Source organism: Triticum urartu, chromosome 6A (assembly GCF_056163025.1).
Source record: "Triticum urartu cultivar PI428250 chromosome 6A, HENAU_Tu73, whole genome shotgun sequence".
NCBI classification, from domain to species: Eukaryota; Viridiplantae; Streptophyta; class Magnoliopsida; order Poales; family Poaceae; genus Triticum; species Triticum urartu.
Window position 1 is genome coordinate 566,200,737 of NC_141878.1, and position 12,434 is coordinate 566,213,170.

General features: G+C 45.4%; 1 pseudogene; it reads left to right on the forward strand.

Moving 5' to 3' along the window:
* Positions 1-3,185: 3,185 nt before the first annotated feature.
* LOC147966379 (uncharacterized) lies at positions 3,186-4,426 on the forward strand (annotated as a pseudogene).
* Positions 4,427-12,434: the final 8,008 nt, after the last annotated feature.

Genomic DNA, 12,434 nt, shown 5'->3' on the forward strand with positions numbered 1-12,434 from the left:
AAGGTTGAAGGTGCAATGAAGACTCTCATCTTCTGTATTCTGCATGGCAAATGTTTCAACGCACATGATCTCTTTATACGCCAACTTGCAGCATCCGGCTCAGATCTCTTTGGTTTGAAGTTTTATGCTCCTTGGGTTATGAGGCTGATCAAGATTCACTCTGCAACTTCATATCAGCCCTCAGCCCGCAACCATCGGATCTTCTTGCCAGATGTGGACACCTCTACTGAAGCAATATACCCTGAGCCTGCCAAGCTACCAATAAGTCTTCAGAATGCCGAACACCAAAGCTTCACGCAAAATGTTGAAGGTGTTGAAGCCATGTCCAGGGTCTATCCGATGGCTGGCACTACACGTGCACCAGCATCAACTGAAGCCACAGATAGCACAAACGCTCCAAGACCCAAGAAGCGCGCTCGTGCACTCAATGACCGAGAGCTTCTTGTGGCTCTTCACCAAAAGCAAGATAGGCATCACGACTGGCTCAAGAGGCAGATGAGAAGCATCATGAAAGACGTCAATCGCATCAGAAATCTGGCAACCAAGAATGCATTCGTCGCACACGAAACCTGTCGCCGCACTTGGAAAGGCCTCTCAATGATCTGCACTGAAGCTGAACTTGAAGAGGATGGCTTCACAGAGCGCTTCAAATTTGACACCACACCTCCTAGGAGGGCTGTGATGCGCAACACACCGTCACTTGAAGACTCTGAGTATTCCTCATCTGCTGCCACCGTCACTGCAAGGATCATTGATGAAGATGATGATGCTACTTCACCACCACCTGCCTCAGCACCTCAAAGCTCAGCACCACCAAACAACTCCACTGACCCTGCTGCGCCTGGGAACGCGTAGAAAACTCTATTGTCTTCAAACCTTTTTGGTCATTCCTGACAAAAGGGGGAGAAGCATATGATGTTTATAGTCTTCAAGCGGGTCAATATGGGCGGGTGCCTTGTTTTGTTATACTTGCTTCGTGTTTGCAACTCTTGTTTTGCTTCATTTGGTTCTTTTGAGTTGTAAACACTAAAACTCGATGGTCGTCTGCTACTTGTTTACCACTCTATTTGCGAAGATAAATTCCGCACTCATCTCATTCTGCAGACGTCCATTTTCCATTATGCATGTCATTATCTTCATATACTTTCACATGCATAGTGGATTGTCATCATAAGCTGAAGCTGATCTCCACAAGTACAACCTGCCATGTGCATTTGCATTCCAAAAGCAAATTAACTTATATGCACATCTTCAGGGAGAGCTCTTGCAACTTATGAAGACAATTCCTTTACAAACTTCACACTTTATATTCCCCGTTGAAAACTTCAACTAGTTTGTCATCAATCACCAAAAAGGGGGAGATTGTAAGTGCATCTAGTGCCACCCCTAGTTGGTTTTGGAGTATTGACGACAAACCTAGTTGAGGGACTAATGTGTTTGTGAGAATTGCAGGAAAACACAGGTAGAAGTCCCTCATTGATTCGGTTTTACTACCAGAGATGACCCCTAAAAATGTATGAAGACATTGAAGACAAAGGTGGTATATGAAGATATTCACATTGAAGACTATGACAACAGAAGACACGTTATGAAGCCTATGGAACTCGAAGACTTAGATCCTTCGTAGTTCCTTTTATTCTTGTTGAGTCATAGGAACCACCGTACTGTTAAGTGGGGTCCAGGAGAACCAGTCAGAATGACTGAAGTGATGCCTAAATCAAAAAACTATGTCTTCGAGTGAAGACAATGAGAGCGAATCTTGTCCAGAGCCGGACAAGTCAGCTTTGCTTGTAGCCCAAGTAAAGTTGCCATGAGAGTTCGAAATCTGACCGTTGAGACACGTGTCAGTTCCTTAGTGACCCAGGGTCATTTCAGACAAATCAGGTCGGGTTGCCAAGTGGCTATAAATAGCCCACCCCCACAACCATAAACGGTTGGCTGCTCAGATTTCAGTGCACGGCTTTTGTCGTTTGAGAGCAACCCACCTCGAGGCCTTTGAGAGAAAATTCCTAGCGAGGAGAAAAGCCCTAACCACCCAGTGCCAGAGTAAATTGGGCATCACTTAAGTCTTCGTGTCTGAGTGATCTGAAGACTTATTACACTTGAGGACTGTGCATCCTCCAGACGGTTAGGCGTCGCGTTCTGAGCATCCAAGAGAAATTGTGGATTGCCGGTGAACGAAGTCTGTGAAGGTTTGGGAGTCTACCTTGAAGACTTACCAGAGTGATTGGGCAAGGTCTGTGTGACCTTAGCTCAAGGAGAAAACGGCGAGGACTGGGTGTCCTGAGCTGCGTGTTTAGGATTGGGTGTCCGGGACTGTGTGTCCTTTGGTTTAAATACCTAGCCGCTCCAACCAGACGTACAGTTGTCACAGCAACTGGAACTGGTCTAACAAATCATTGTCTTCAACGTGTCACTGGTTTCATCTTCACTTCCTTTGACTTACTGTTATTCATTGTGAAGCCATTGCATGCTTGCTCTATATTTTGTCTTCACAACGTGACTGTATGAGTTGTTTGGCTTCATAACTTCTTCCCACCTGATCCTTATTACACTGAAGCTATTTGTCACTGTGCTTTCACTATATTGAATACTTGACCATGGCTTGCCTTGTGTAATCTAACTTCCGCTGCATAGTAATAGGCATAATCTTCACTGTTTGTCTTCATAACTCCCAAGTTTTGAAGACTTTCATAAAAATCGCCTATTCACCCCCCCTCTAGTCGATATAACGCACTTTCACAAACAATACTTATAGTCAATACAAGCCTCTCAGATTTGGGCGAACTTTCCCCATTTCTTCTCTCAAAACCCTAGTTCTTGCTCAGCAAACATAGCGGGTCTTGACAAATTGGTATCAGTAGCCAACAATTCCTTGGCGAAGGCGCTTTCTGGTGGGCAAAAAAAAATTCCTCCTCCAAGTATTCCCATCCTTTTCTCTGGTATCGATGGCGGCGTGGTGGCGGTGATCGATGGCGGCATTGGCGGCGATGAATTATTCGGGTACAGATCAGTCGAGCCAGAGCGGTTGGTTGAGCTCACTTCTCAATCTGTAAATTTCCGCGTCTGAGCACTGACCCGTGTACCTTGGTGGCGTGGATCGAGGTGGCGGCAGGATCTGAAGTGGAGAAAGGTTGCGGGGACACCCGTGGTAAAATCCCTTACTTCTTCTTCAGATCGAGGTGATGGGGCGTGCTAAGACGATCGACGAGGCAGATCTGCAAGATATGTTGTCCCTAAGAGATGGTGTGGGAATTATGCAGAAGGACTAGGCCCAGATGCAGGCTGATTGGCAAAACTACATGATGATGTGCACTCTATCAGTTACAAGCAAGGGGAAATTGCGATACAGGTGGGCAGTGTAGAGCAAGTTGTTCTGGATCTAGGCAAACAACTCTCCACAATCAACTCAGTGTTACAAGCCTTGGTGAAAGCTCCAACACAAGGAAATACTACTAATGTACCTTCCAGCTCTCAACAGAGACCTAGATCACCAACAGTGTCACAAGAGCAGTTGCAAAACCAAGCATTCAGAACAGAGCAACTGAGGAAGCAACTGGAAGAGAAAGAGAAAACAAGACAATTGGAAGAGCTGCAACTCCACAATCTACCTCCAGTCAGAATTAACAAACCAGCAGTTCCTCCTGGTTATGCACAACAGGGCAGAACAGAGCACGCAAGCCCTCTTGGTACTCCAGTCACTGCTAGACAACATCCTTGTACTCCTGCCTTCCAGCAGTACAACCAACAAAATAGAGATCAGCAGTTGTGGCAAGGATATGCAAACACATATGAACATGATATGCAGTGTCCGTTCATGAAGTCTATAACAAAAGGACCTAAAATGGATTTTCCTAGGTTTGAGGGAGAAGATCCAGTGGGGTGGATTAGGCAGTGCAACAAGTACTTTCAAATGTCAGGTGCACCAGAAGAGTATAAAGTTTCTTTGGCCCAATTATACATAATTGGTGAAGCGGATGTGTGGCTTAGAAGATCAGGCTTATTGAAGAAAAAAGTGTCATGGAAAGAATTCTGCACTGAGGTTACTAAAAGACTTTCTACACATGGTTCCTATGACTTAACTTAAAAATTCAATTCAGTTAAGCAGTCAAACAGCACTGTGTCTGAATATACAAAACTATTTGAAGATCTCATGGCCGATGTCCAAGAAGAAAATCCAGAATTAGGAGAATCTTGGTTTTTAAGATTTTATGTCAATGGCCTGAGAGAAGGAATAAAATTCCAAATCGGACCCTTGAGACCTCAAACACTTACAGATGCATATTGGTTAGCTAAGGATGTGGAACCTTGTCACCCACCTATGGTTGTTACTGCAAAAAGGACAACTGTTCCTTACAACAACTATTATCAGAAAAGCAATGCAACTTATCCTCCCAAAGTGAATGTTGCTCCTGTTATGCAATAGCAAATCCCTATCAGGCACACTGAACTTCCTGTCAGTACAACTCAGAAAATTAGGAAAGTGGGGGAATGCTGGAGATGTGGTGACAAGTGGGTACATGGTCATAAATGTAAATTAGTACCTAATGTCCAGGCTATGCAGCAGGAACAAGAAGAGCCAGTTGTTGGAAATATGCCCTAGAGGCAATAATAAAATGGTTATTATTATATTTCCTTGTTCATGATAATTGTCTATTGTTCATGCTATAATTGTATTAACCGGAGACCGTAATACATGTGTGAATACGTAGACCACAATATGTCCCTAGTAAGCCTCTAGTTGACTAGCTCGTTGATCAATAGATGGTTACGGTTTCCTGACCATGGACATTGAATGTCGTTGATAATGGGATCACATCATTAGGAGAATGATGTGATGGACAAGACCCAATCCTAAGCATAGCACAAGATCGTGTACTTTGTCTGCTAAAGCTTTTCTAATGTCAAGTATCATTTCCTTAGACCATGAGATTGTGCAACTCCCAGATACCATAGGAATGCTTTGGGTGTGCCAAACGTCACAACATAACTGGGTGGCTATAAAAGCACACTACGGGTATCTCCAAAAGTGTCTGTTGGGTTGGCACGAATCGAGACTGGGATTTTTCACTCCGTGTGATGGAGAGGTATCTCTGGGCCCACTCGGTAGGACATCATCATAATCAGCTCAATGTGACCAAAGAGTTGATCACGGGATGATGTGTTACAAAACGAGTAAAAGTGACTTGCCGGTAACGAGATTGAACGAGGTATTGGGATACCGACGATCGAATCTCGGGCAAGTAACATACCGATTGACAAAGGGAATTGTATACAGGATTGATTGAATCCCCGACATCGTGGTTCATCCGATGAGATCATCGTGGAACATGTGGGAGCCAACATGGGTATCCAGATCCTGCTGTTGGTTATTGGTCAGAGAGCTATCTCGGTCATGTCTGCATGATTCCCGAACCCGTAGGGTCTACACACTTAAGGTTCGGTGACGCTAGAGTTGTTATGGGAATTCGTGTGCAGTTACCGAATGTTGTTCGGAGTCCTGTATGAGATTCCGGATGTCATGAGGAGCTCCGGAATGGTCTGGAGGTAAAGATTTATATATGGGAAATCCTATTTTGGCCACCGGAAAATGTTCGGGATTTTTCGGTATTGTACCGGGAAGGTTCTAGAAGGTTCCGGAGTGGGGCCCACCTGCATGGGGGGACCCACATGAACGTGGGTAGTGGGGGAAAGGACCCACACCCCTGTTCAAGGCTCACCAAGATCCCCCCTTAGAAGGAATAATATCATATCCCGAAGGGATAAGATCAAGATCCCTACAAAAGGGGGATACCAATCGGTGGGGAAGGGAAATGATGGGATTTCTTTCCCCGACCTTTGCCAATGCCCCAATGGACTTGGAGGGCAAGAAACCATCCCCCTCCACCCCAATATATAGGCGCATGGGAGCCGCACTCCTTCCCCTGGCGCAACCCTCTCCCTCCCCAACACCTCCTCCTCCTCCTCCTCCTCCTCCGTAGTGCTTGGCGAAGCCCTGCCGGAGAACTGCAAGCTCCACCACCACACCGTTGTGCTGCCGGAGCTCTCCCTCAACTTCTCCTCTCCCCTTGCTGGATCAAGAAGGAGGAGACGTCCCCAGGCTATACGTGTGTTGAACACGGAGGCGCCGTTGTTCAGCGCTTAGATCAGAATCAACCGCGACCTGAATCGCTACGAGTACGACTCCTTCATCCGCATTCTTGTAACGCTTCCGCATCACGATCTTCAAGGGTATGAAGATGCACTCCCCTCTCTCTCGTTTCTAGTCTCTCCATAGATTGATCTTGGTGATGCGTAGAATTTTTTTAATTTATGCAACGATCCCCAACAGTGGCATCATGAGCTAGGTCTATGCGTAGTTTCTATGCACGAGTAGAACACAAGTTATTGTGGGCGTCGATTTTGTCAATTTACTTGCCGTTACTAGTCTTATCTTGATTCGGCGGCATCGTGGGATGAAGCCGCCCGGACCGACCTTACACGTACGCTTACGTGAGATAGGTTCCACCGAATGACATGCACTGGTTGCATAAGGTGACTAGCGGGTGTCTGTCTCTCCCACTTTAGTCGGGTCGGATTCGATGAAAAGGGTCCTTATGAAGGGTAAATAGAAATTGGCATATCACGTTGTGGTTTTGGTGTAGATAAGAAACGTTCTTGCTAGAAACCTATAGCAGCCACGTAAAAACTTGCAACAACAACTAGAGGACGTCTAACTTGTTCTTGCAGCATATGTCGTGTGATGTGATATGGCCAAAAGGATGTGATGAATGATATATGTGATGTATGAGATTGATCATGTTCTTGTAATAGGAATCATGACTTGCATGTCGATGAGTATGACAACCGGCAGGAGCCATAGGAGTTGTCTTAATTTGTTATATGACATGCATGTCAATGAAAACGCCATGTAATTACTTTACTTTATTGCTAACCGTTAGCCATAGTAGTAGAAGTAATAGTTGGCGAGACAACTTCATGAAGACACGATGATGGAGATCATGGTGTCATGCCGGTGACGATGATGATCATGGCGCCCCGAAGATGGAGATCAAAAGGAGCAAAATGATATTGGCCATATCATGTCACTATTTGATTGCATGTGATGTTTATCATGTTTTTACATCTTATTTGCTTAGAACGACGGTAGCATAAATAAGATGATCCCTCATAAAATTTCAAGAAAGTGTTCCCCCTAACGGTGCACCATTGCGAAAGTTCATTGTTTCGAAGCACCACGTGATGATCGGGTGTGATAGATTCTAACGTTCGCATACAACGGGTGTAAGCCAGATTTACACATGCAAAACACTTAGGTTGACTTGACGAGCCTAGCATGTATAGACATGGCATCGGAACACAAGAGACCGAAAGGTCAAACATGAGTCGTATAGTGGATACGATCAACATGAAGATGTTCACCGATGATGACTAGTCCGTCTCACGTGATGATCGGACATGACCTAGTTGACTCGGATCATGTATCACTTAGATGACTAGAGGGATGTCTATCTGAGTGGGAGTTCATTAAATAATTTGATTAGATGAACTTAATTATCATGAACATAGTCAAAAGGTCTTTGCAAATTATGTTGTAGCTCACGCTTTGGTTCTACTGTTTTAGATATGTTCCTAGAGAAATTTTAGTTGAGAGTTGACAGTAGCAATTATGTGGACTGGGTCCGTAAACTGAGGATTGTCCTCATTGCTGCGCAGAAGGATTATGTCCTTAATGCACCGCTCAGTGTGCTGAACCTCAAGCGTCGGTTGTGGATGTTGCGAACATCTAACATACACGTTTTGATGACTACATGATAGTTTAGTGCATAATGCTAAATGGTTTAGAATTGAGGCACCGAAGACGTTTTTGAAACATCGCAGAACATATGAGATGTTCCAAGGACTGAAATTGGGATTTCAGGCTAGTTCCCACGTCAAGAGGTATGAGACCTCTGACAAGTTTCTTAAGCCTACAAACTAAGGAGAAAAGTTCAATCGTTGAGCATGTGTTTAGATTGTATGAGTACTACAATCGCTTGAATCGAGTGGGAGTTAATCTTCCAGATGAGATAGTGATGGTTCTCCAAAGTCACTACCACCAAGCTACTAGAGCTTCGTGATGAACTATAACATATCAGGGATAGATATGATGATCCTTGAGCTATTCGCGACACCGCAAAAGTATAAATCAAATAGGAGCATCAATTGTTGATGGTTAGTAAAACCACTAGTTTCAAGAAGGGCAAGGGCAAGAAAGAGATACTTCATGAAACGACAAACCAGTTGCTGCTCTAGTGAAGAAACCCAAGGTTGAACCCAAACCCGAGACTAAGTGCTTCTGAAATGAGGGGAACAGTCACTGAAGCAGAACTACCCTAGATACTTGGTAGATGAGAAGGCTGGCAAGGCTGATAGAAGTATATTGGATATACATTATAATGTGTACTTTACTAGTACTCCTAGTAGCACCAGGGTATTAAATACCGGTTCGGTTGCTAAGTGGTAGTAACTCGAAATAAAAAGCTACGGAATAAACGGAGACTAGCTGAAGGTGAGATGACAATATGTGTTGGAAGTGTTTCCAAGGTTGATGTGATCAAGCATCGCATGCTCCCTCTACCATCGAGATTGGTGTTAAACCTAAATAATTGTTATTTGGTGTTTGCGTTGAGCATAGACATGATTGGATTATGTTTATCGCAATACGATTATTAATTTAAGGAGAATAATGGTTACTCTGTTTATTTGAATAATACCTTCAATGGTCTTGCACCCAAAATGAATGGTTCATTGAATCTCGATCGTAGTGATACACATGTTCATGCCAAAAGATATAAGATAGTAATGATAGTACCACATACTTGTGGCACTGCCATTTGAGTCATATTGGTATAAAACGCATGAAGAAGCTCCATGTTGATGGATCTTTGGACTCACTCATTTTTTGAAAAGGTTGAGACATGCGAACCATGTCTGTTGGTTTATACGCATGAAGAAACTCCATGCAGATGGATCGTTTGGACTCACTTGATTTTGAATCACTTGAGACATGCAAATCATACCACATGGGCAAGATGACTGAAAGGCCTTGTTTTCAGGGAGATGAAACAAGAGAGCAACTTGTTGGAAGTAATACATTTGATGTGGGCAATCCAATGAGTGCTGAGGCACGCTGTGAATATCGTTATGCTCTTACTTCACAGATGATTTGAGTAGATTCTAAGTATATTTACTTGATGAAACACAAGTCTGAATTATTGAACGGTTCAAGTAATTTTAGAGTGAAGTTGAAGATCGTCATGACAAGAGGATAAAATGTCTGTGATATGATCATAGAGATGAATATCTGAGTTACGTGTTTGGTACACAACTAAGACATTGTGGAAATTGTTTCACAACTAATGTCACCTGGAACACCATAGTGTGATGGTGTGTCCGAACATCATAGCTGCACCCTATTGGATGTGGTGCAAACCATGATGTCTCTTATCGAATTACCACTATCGTTTATGGGTTAGGCATTAGAGACAACCGCATTCACTTTAAATAGGGCACCACGTAATTCCGTTGAGATGACACCGTATGAACTATGGTTTAGAGAAACCTAAGCTATCATTTCTTAAAAGTTTGGGGCTGTGACGCTTATGTGAAAAGGGTTTAGCCTGATAAGCTCGAACCAAAGCGGATAAACGCATCTTAATAGGACACCCAAAATAGTTGGTTATACCACCTATTTAGGATCCGGAAGCAAAAGTGACTGTTTCTAGAAATGGGTCCTTTCTCGAGGAAAAGTTTTTCTCGAAAGAATTGGGTGGGAGGATGGTGGAGACTTGATGAGGTTATTGAACCGTCACTTCAACCAGTGTGTAGCAGGGCACAGGAAGTTGTTCCTGTAGCGACTACACCAATTGAAGTGGAAGCTGATGATAGTGATCATGAAACTTCGGATCAAGTCACTACCAAACCTCATAGGTCGACAATAGGGGTGACAATTTTATCCATGGATCTGGATACCCATGGATACCTGAGGGAGTCCTGGATTAGGGGGTCTCCGGACAGCCGTACTATAACCTTTGGCCGGACTATTGGACTATGAAGATACAAGATTAAAGACTTTGTCTCGTGTCCGGATGGGACTCTACTTGGCGTGGAAGGCAAGCTAGGCAATACGGATATGTATATCTCCTCCTTTGTAACCGACCTTGTGTAACCCTAGCCCTCTCCGGTGTCTATATAAACCGGAGGGTTTTAGTCCGTAGGACAATAGACAATCATACCATAGGCTAGCTTCTAGGGTTTAGCCTCTCTGATCTTGTGGTAGATCTACTCTTGTACTACCCATATCATCAATATTAATCAAGCAGGACGTAGGGTTTTACCTCCATCAAGAGGGCCCGAACCTGGGTAAAACTTCGTGTCCCCTGCCTCCTGTTACCATCCGCCTAGACGCACAGTTCGGGACCCCCTACCCGAGATCCGCCGGTTTTGACACCGACATTGGTGCTTTCATTGAGAGTTCCTCTGTGTCGTCGCCGTCAGGCTTGATGGCTCCTTCTATCATCGTTAGCGACACAGTCTAGGGTGAGACTTTTCTCCCCGGACAGATTTTTGTATTCGGCAGCTTTGCACTGCGGGCCAATTCGCTTGGCCATCTGGAGCAAATTGAAAACTACGCCCCTGGCCATCAGGTTAGGTTTGGAAGCTCAAGCTACACGGCCGATATCTGCGGAGACTTGATCTTCGATGGATTCGAGCCTCTGCCTTGTGCGTCACACGGTCATGATGAGTACGATTTAGCTCTACCATCCGACAGCGTTCAGGAGATCGCACCGGCAGCCGCTCCGACCCTCAATTCGGAGCCAGTTGCGCCATCCATGGACGGGAGGATGGACCCCGCCACGGAGGCCTTACCCCCATCGGCGACCGAGCCGAACATCGACCTTACTCTGCACGAGAGCCGTGTTGACAAACTGCCGGATCTCTCTCCGGCCACGGACTCCGAACCGTCTGCGCCCATTCCTAGCGAATCCAATTGGGCGCTGATCATGGAGTTTACCTCCGTGGATATTTTTTAGCACTCGCCCCTTGGCTTCATACTGAACTCATTAAGGTCTCTCTCCTTGTCAGGAGAATCCTGGCCGAACTATGTCAGGCAGGATTGGGATGCAGATGGCGTCAAAATTCACCGCCCACCCACCACCCACTTAGTAGCCACTGTCGATGACCTAACCGACATGCTCGACTTCGATTCCGAAGACATCGACGGTATGGACGACGATGCAGGAGACAAACAGGAACCACTGCCCACAGGGCATTCGACGCCCACTTCATCACATGACGTATACATGGTGGACACACCAAAAGAAAACGACCACGAGGAATAGAAGGACGCAATGAAGGGTTGTCCCCTCGAGAAGCAGTCAAAGAGGCGGTGTAAGCGCCGCTCCAAATCCCGCCTCGGCAGAAACAACGATCATACAGACCCAGCATTAGAGCAGGGTAAACCATCGCGGGACCATGGCAACACGGAGAATCAAACCGAACAACCCGATTATGTCAAAGATAACAGTCCGGATGACATCACACCGGACAGACACCCGGAGCAACAGAATGCCCGTCAAAGGCTCGTTGCCACCGAGAGGAGTCTAAAAAAGTAGAAGCAAAGGCTCAAGGCTGCGCAAGACACACTTAAAATCAGATGGAGTAAAGTACTCAATACAGCAGCGAAGTACGGCGGTAATTGCCCCACCAAGAGCTACCCAAAGCGGAAGTTGCTACCTGAATTCGATGAGGAGGCCTTAGATCCCCCGCAACCAAAAATTAAAACGGCCACCTGACCAGACAGACGACCTCACGGCCAACATAGAGCGGCAAACAACGCCGCACATAAGCCAATACGTGATTCACGCGAGGGCTCGCATCAAATGGATGGTGCAACCAGATCCATCTATGGACCACGCAAGCGTGCTCCAGCATACGATGCAACACAACAAACATCCGAACAACACGGTAAACCCAGATACAGGGGTGCCGCACACCCCCTATGTTTCACCGATGAGGTGCTGGACCATGAATTTCCAAAGGGATTCAAACCCGTAAACATAGAGGCATACGACAGAACAACAAACCCTGGGGTCTGGATTGAGGACTATATCCTCCATATCCATATGGCTCGAGGAGACGATCTCCACGCCATCAAGTATTTACCACTCAAGCTCAAAGGGCCAGCTCGACACTAGCTTAAAAGCCTCCCCGAAAACTCCATTGGAAGCTGGGAAGAGCTCGAAGATGCTTTTCGGGAAAATTTTCAAGGGACTTATGTCCGACCTCCGGATGCGGATGATTTGAGTCATATAACTCAACAACCCGGAGAGTCAGCCCGAAATCTTTGGAACAGGTTTCTTACTAAAAAGAACCAAATAGTCGACTGTCTG